The 7,822-nt window shown below is 35.4% G+C and overlaps 1 long non-coding RNA gene across 1 annotated transcript in view; it reads right to left on the bottom strand.

Moving 5' to 3' along the window:
* Positions 1 to 7,822, bottom strand: part of LOC141375317 (uncharacterized) — a 41,148-nt gene that overhangs the window by 5,127 nt on the left and 28,199 nt on the right. The gene's annotated exons all lie outside the window — the stretch shown is intronic.

Raw genomic sequence — 7,822 nt, 5'->3', positions numbered from 1 at the left:
CTAAGGGGAAAGAGATGACACGATTTTGCCCCGTGTGCCCCACTAATAATTCATTTGACTCAATTCCACTTACAATACAGCATATTTAGTTGAAAGCATGCAGATGTAAATAAGGTTTAGGCCTCTAGATAATCCAGGCTATCGTGGCAAAACGGATTTATTTTCTGTTCTGATGCGCGATTAATGAATGAACAACAATGAAACTAAAGGCGCATCGAAAGCTTAGTGAATTGAATTAAACGTCGATTTACAAAAATAATAATAAATAATAATAATAATAAATAAATAACATTAGAGGACGCGGTTGTGTGAATTCATATGTACATCCTTGCTCAGAATCTCCCTCTTTATTTTTACATTAGATGGAACTACTGTTCTATAATAAATGGAACTAATGTTCTTTATTAAATGGAACGCTTGAGAACGCAAAAATGCCGGAATTGGCCCACCAAAGTGCGCGCGCTAACTGCAGGTGTTAAGTCACGTGGCGCTGTATGATCGTTTGTATTCATTCATTAATTCTGCTCGGATTTTCTGCTTGTCATAAGCAGATAAATAGCAACTATTGTACAAAGGGGCACTGAGGGTTTACCTATTTAAAAAGCACTGAGAAATTAATCTTTAGCTGTGATGTAAAAGGGAAAAAACTAAACTCTTTTTGTTCGTTATAATGGTCAAAGTTAACAAAGAAAAGAGGAGTTTACATTTAACCGATTAGAATCCAGCGAATGAGCACCACTGTCTCTCAAAATATAAGGTAATATGAGGTATACAGGTTTTAAGGGGAAATAAAATAAAATACAATATTAAAAATAAAGGGTATTTTTAGCATCTATGGTTCCGTGAAAAAAAACTTGAACTTTAATGGCTTTTTAATGACGCAAAAGGTTCCTCACAGTGGAAAAAGTTATTTAGATTGTTAGAACGCTTTTCAGATGAAGACACATTTTTATATGGAATTATTGCAAAAACACAGTTTTAAACCATTACTATAAAGAAATTCCTGAACCAAAATTGAGACATACCCACACTATCATTTTTTTGTTGTTGTTGAAATAGCATGATTTGCCTATAAGTTTGTACAAATGTATTTGCTTAGATTTAATGCATTTTACATTTGAAATTTCTAATAGGTAAAAAATAGGGATTGGTAGTGATAAAATAGAAAATTATTCTGATTAACACACCAAATTGTGCAGCGAATGTAAAGCGTCCGTGTTTTAAATTGGACGACACACTTGACGTTAATTATAATAATCGTAGATTTAAAAATGCTGGAATTTTATATCAACGTTTGAAAAACACAAAGCACGAATAAAACGCAGTCACAGATACAGAAAACGTGTTGCAACACCTTTTCTCCTTTACTCGCGGTCTCCAAAACACTGAAGGATTCGCGGATGGGAAAAAGCTCAGTCTTTCATTAACAGCCAGACGAGCAGCAATTAGCAACAGAGCGGCTCAGCAAAGCCAAGAGCGCCGGGATTATTGTCCAATCATTTATATCTTCCAAACCAGTAAGCATTAGACTCTGTATTGTAAGTTAGCATAAGAATAGGAACAGGTCCTGTGAACTTCCCCGACCTTCTGACCCTCTTTTCCCGAGATGAATAGCACCACTTTCAGACACCCCAGCCTCTTCAACAGGCTTGAACCATGCCTAAATTCCCAATCATGGTAATTTAATATATCTTAAACCCCCCCCCGGCTGCTTGAGTCCAGTTTTTCTATAGTTTGACGCAGGCATCTATGTCGCCTCACCCTGTCATTAGGACTCTTATTTGGGGACTAGATTTCCCTCGTTAACCTAAAAAATCATTGTGAATGATGTTCACATCTTTTTGAGTATCAATTTATATAGCTACAATAAGGAACTTCAGGAAAAATACACCCAACAACAGTACACACATAAATCCGATAAGCACTTGCCTTCGGAAAATCGAATTATTTAATGTACTATTATTGTTTGGACGAAATAGGGTAAAGCAACTTAAAATAACTTAAATGCCAAGTTGAAGCTCAGGACTGGTTTTGTCATTGACTGGCACGTTAGAGGCATTAGGCGCGTGCGCAGGACTCTAACAAAATGCCCCTGCCTCTTTGATGAATGGCGAATATCTAATGAGGCAGATGGGCACCTACTGTACTTTTCATTGTTTGCTGATAATGCATCGATTAAAAAGCCCGGACATGTTGGATTTAAATGTTACATAAATGTTTATTAATGGCTTTCCAATAATAATGAGACATTGAGGATGGGAGAGCTCGATTTTTTTCGCCCCCTTTTTTTTTTGCCCGTCAAGCGCGCGCGCCCCACGCGAGCTGCCTATTCTGTAGAACTAAAGGAAAAAGGCGACATCTTTTGGCTGGAATACCAACAATAGCACCCACAAACCCGCCGAATCATTTGAACAAGGCATTGAACAAGCACTTGAATTCACCCTGAAATAGATGCTTGCATGCTATTATGAAGAACTAACAATGAAAATAAACCCTAAATGATCAATAAAGTATTAACAGCCTACCCCACAATGATCTACGCCTCCATCTAGGGGACGTGCGTTGGTGTACGCAGCTGAGTGGATATTAAACTGTGTGAACATCAAGGCATCAACAACATTAATTATCGCGAGTTAATTTATGCATAGGCTAATTGTGTGTGATGTCACGTTGCACCTCGCTGTATCGCGAGAATAAACAGGCCTTTTAGTCTCGGTGCTACTAATCGGGTAGGGTAGTGGTGGACGTCAGCATCCGTTCTCTTATATGAATTTAAAACATATACTATAATAGCCTACATAATTAAAAAAATATTTAGCAGAGATGGAAATTATGCAACAAAACAAACAGAAAAAAAGACTTAAAGAGCTATTTATTAACACGAATGCACACATTGCATTAAAATTAACTAGAATTATTATAACATGAGCTGAAAATATGCGGTTCCACTATTAAAAGAGGGCGTTAACAACGCGTTAATGGCTTATTGTCCAATAACTTTAACATCTTAGAGGAGAAAGGGAGAGGTATTGACGAAAGCAAGGCCTATATAAATACATGCAGCTTTGCGGTTCATGAGGTCTGCTGTTGTAATTCCATTTTGACTTGGCTTTTAGTGCTTGTGGTGCAGTGTTCAGCACACAGAACAGACCCTTTACACATAATTACAGCTAATGTAACACTTGGCAAGAGGAAGGTGCCACATTTGGCGCGTATCCAACACTAAGAGCTCCAGTACAAAAGCCCGTCAAGATGAATGCATATGCCGTTAATGAAAATGCACACATATATGTCTTTTTATTGGCGACAACATCCATAAGTTTTAACAAACAATTATGTAATTGATTAGATCATGCATGTAGAGAGAATATATCCGAAGTGTCCAACTATAAATGGACACAAACCAGACTTGGTTATCAGAAATAAAGAGGGGAATGTGCCTAATAAACATTATAGATCACTCTGAAATATATTACCATACAAGCATCGTTCATCGTTTGATGCTATTTTAATAGAGGGATTAACGTGTAAGATTAGATGAAATAAGCAAATCACAAGGGGAAAATCGAGCATGACTGAACTGACTGTAACTTGACTGAACGCAACAAATATCTATTGATCTATTAAGCACATATTAAATTGCGTCTTTAAAAATCACATCCAGCCCGAACTAAATTACTAAGACTTTTACGAGTGTTTCATTTTTATTTTTGTAAGATGTGCGCAGTGTTTAACACATAGGCCTAGATTGGTATCTGTTCATTAAATATTATTAGAATTATTATTATAAAGTATTAAAGTAAACGCTTTAATGCAGTACTGTGCTTTTCACTAAGATGAACTACTAAGCTGTTTATTAGAGATGAAAACACATCTTTCGTTCTCATTGAAAATCTCCACTGTTCGTGATGCAAATATTCCCCTAATTTGGCGCACTGCCAAATGGGCCTCTAGTTAATTGCACACTTGTGTTATAGTCTGTGAGCCTTTGTTTCACACATGAGATCAGAAATGTAGCTTAAGCTTACACGCATATTTCGTTGAAGCATGTTCCATTCCTAAGAAAACAAAATATGGAGAAATTAATGCCTTAAATCTATCCAATGAACAGTCAATATTAATCTGAAATTTCTATATAATCTCAAAGTGTTTTGAATGAACGAAACAAATATAAAGGTGCGTTTAAAAATACGTTTATGCATTTCGATTTTAATTATAGAATCATTAGGCTGTCAATATTATTAGCTGTTATGATTACTAAAGCTTTTGAATTCGAATACAACATTGTTAAGTCTTCATTATTGTCACATTTCTACTAAATTTGACAGTGCATTATGAGCATATCCACTTAAAATTACTAAAGCTTCAATACAGGTCATATAATGTCTCATTATCGCTTCAGAAAAATCTGTCGTACCTTGAGACTGAATCCGCAGGGACAAAAGAAGCAGACATTCTGTCCAACTGAAAATCTTTTTATCCATAACCTATAGACATATTTGAAGTCGTTCTAGATACGAGATTTTACTCTAATCTCTGAACTTAAACATGTTATAACAACAACAACAACAACAACCAATTTGAATTAGTAGTAGCAGTAATTGTAGTAATAGTATTTATAATAGGTTAGTAGTAGTAGACTGTTGTTGTATTATGCTTATGCATGTATTGTATAGTTTTATTACACAATAATAATAATAATAATAATAATAATAATAATAGTAGTAATAATCTATTATTATTATTAGTAGTAGTAGTAGTAGTAGTAATAGTAGTAGTGGTAAAAGTAGCGGTATTGGTTACGTTTTTATACAAATAGAACAATTAATTAGCCTTTATACTTGATGATGATGATAATGCTATAACTATAATAACAATAAGCAGTAGTGGTAGTAGCAATGTTGTGTAGCCTATACATTTTATATTAAATAAAATCTTATTAGCCTTTTTACTAGATGATGATTAATAAATATTATTGTGATCATAGTGGTATTGTGTAGCCTATACGTGTATTTTAGGGTTAACCAAAATATTAAATTCGTATTTCTAAAATTAAAAAGTTATGATGTAATCATGTCGTGTGTGCACGTATATTTAATAATAAAAACAAAAAGAAAAGCATATAAAGGATTTAAACAAAAACTAAATCTAGTTTCAGTTCAAGTTCATGCAAGTAAACCAGGGGTCTCCAAACTCAGTCCTGGGTCGGTGTCCTGCTGAGTTTAGCTTCAACTTGCTTTACACACCTGCCTGAAAGTTTCTAGTATATCTAAAAGCTTGAGTGGCTGGCTCAGGTGTGTTTGATTGTGGTTGGAGCTAAACCCTCCAGATCACTGGCCCTCCAAGACCGAGTTGGACTCCGATGTGTAACATATAGGCTACAGTATCAAAACGTATGTTTCCGACTTTCTATCGACTCATAACAAACTCGTCACAGACTTCTTTCTTGTGTCTGTATAGCGCAAAAAATGATGAAAACTACTCGTTAGTGCGAAATCAAGTGCCAGTTAGAGGATGACCAGAAAAACAAAATGATAAAACTCTACACCATGAGTACAAACGCGATCAGATATGAGAGACAGCGTGTTAACGAAGACATTTACTTCGAATAATCTACAGTCTTGGCATCTCTCGAGAATATATATTATGTAAAAGGTTTGAAAAAAGTGTCCTTTATTTCCATTCATTTAAGCTTGCTTCATAACTCATTCAAAATGCGAGATGGCGACGACGAGCAAGAGGAAACCTGAAAAGTTCATCCATTTAGGGCAGATTAATTTTGTGTGTGCGTGGCGAGGGAGTTTTTACTTGTCAAAAGAGGGAAGTTAAGAAAGAGGAAGTCACACAGTGGAGTCATTGTCTGTCAGACCACCACACTCATCCAGAGATTCAGCAGGGTCTTTCAGGGCCCAGAAGCCGGTGCAGGACTAACGCAGAATCTTAATGCGCTCGGGCCGTTGTGAGAGCAAGCGCACACTGCTGTGGCTCTTTTCACATGCATAGGGACGTTGTGATTTGTTGACTGTTTTTTTTCTTTTCGTCCTCTTCTTCCTGTGTTGCATTGAGTAAAGTTTAGCCCATTGAAAGAGGGTCTGCAATGAAACGGATTGGGGGGGGGGGGGGGGGGTGTTTGAGACTCTGGAGACCCCCAAGGAGGTCAGTTAGTGCCACCCAGGTATGGGGTACGCTATGTTTCTATGCTATTTTTGGTTTGTTTTGAAAAAAATATACGGGCTATGAAAACAATTGTTATGGTTCTGATTTTCAAACTTGTAAGGACACAAGATACCCATATAGGTCTTAATAAAATTATATACTATAAAAATGCTGGGTTACACACTTGGGACGCAACCTTGAGACGACAAAGAAATTAAAAGAAATTAAGGCAACTTAGTTTTTACAAAATCAAGTGGATTTGACATAAAACAATAAAGTTGTTCCCTTAAAAACTCAAGATTTGTTTCAGCTCGTTTTAACTAAAAAAAAAATATTTTTCCACTTGAAAATTTTTTTTTTTTTAGTGCAAGTGTTAATAAATGAACTTACATAAACTGCAGAACTGCTCCAGATATGTAATTTGCTAAATGTTGTTATGTCAGATATTTTCTATTATATGTTTTTGTGTGCAGATCTTTTAAGGGAAAGTACACTCAAAAATGAACATTGCCTCATCATTGGTCATCCCTCATTTGGTTTTAAACCTTTATCGAGTTTCCATAAAAATATATATTTTGAAGAATGCTGGTTGCAGGTATTCATTGACATCCTTAAAAATTTTGCCCTACTATGGAATTCAATGGGTGTCACTGTGCCAGCAACTTGCATTCTTCAAAATACGTGCTTGAGTGAAAGGCAAGTAAATGATGGGTGAAAAAACTCTAACTTCTAAAGGCAGAGATTCAGACTGACTTGTATCATGAATTTCATTTATTCACTCATTTTCTTTTCGGCTTAGTCCCTTTATTAATCTGGGGTTGCCACGGCGGAATGAACCGCCAACTTATCCAGCATATGTTTTACACAACGGATGCCCTTCCAGTTGCAACCCAATACTGGAAATACCCATACACACTCATTCGCACACATACACTACAAACAATTTAGCCTACCCTATTCACATAGCACATGTTTTGAACTTGTGGGGAAAACCGGAGCACCAGGAGGAAAAAGCCAACACGGGGAGAACATGCAAACTCATAGAAACGCAAACTGACCCAGCTGAAGCTCGAACCAGCAACCTTCTTGCTGTGAGGCAAACGTACTACCCACTGTGCCACCATGCAGCATGAAATTCATGCGAAAACAAATTGTACAAGGAAAATGTACTCAAACTTTTATGCTTTCTTGTCAAACCATTGCTGTCGATTTGCAGTTATTTTGGAAATAATATTCATAACTTAAACTCTCTAATTGTTTTACACCATATTTTTATCCATTTCTCATTGAATATAGGCAATGTATGTTGGTGCATTAAAACAAAACAGATCTATTAAACAAATTTATTTATTAAAATAAAATTTTCAGTCTACAAATTACTTAGAAATTGAAAGATAATACAATTAAATTCAAGCAAAATATTGCAAAAAAAAATTACAAACTACAAAATTTAAAAAAATTTTTTTAAATGTTTTGCTTCTCTTGATTTTTACTTTTTTTATTAATTTTTATTTAATACTTTTCTATAACAAATACTATTGGATAATATTGGACTATATGTTTTTTCAAGACACTTCTATACAGCTTAAAGTGACATTTAAAGGCTTAACTAGGTTAATTAGGTTAACTAGGCAGGTTAGGGAAATTAGGCAAGTTATTGTATAAT

Source organism: Danio rerio, chromosome 7 (assembly GCF_052040795.2).
Source record: "Danio rerio strain M-AB ecotype USA chromosome 7, GRCz13ab, whole genome shotgun sequence".
Lineage (NCBI taxonomy): Eukaryota > Metazoa > Chordata > Actinopteri > Cypriniformes > Danionidae > Danio > Danio rerio.
This window is presented reverse-complemented; position numbering and strand designations above follow the sequence as displayed.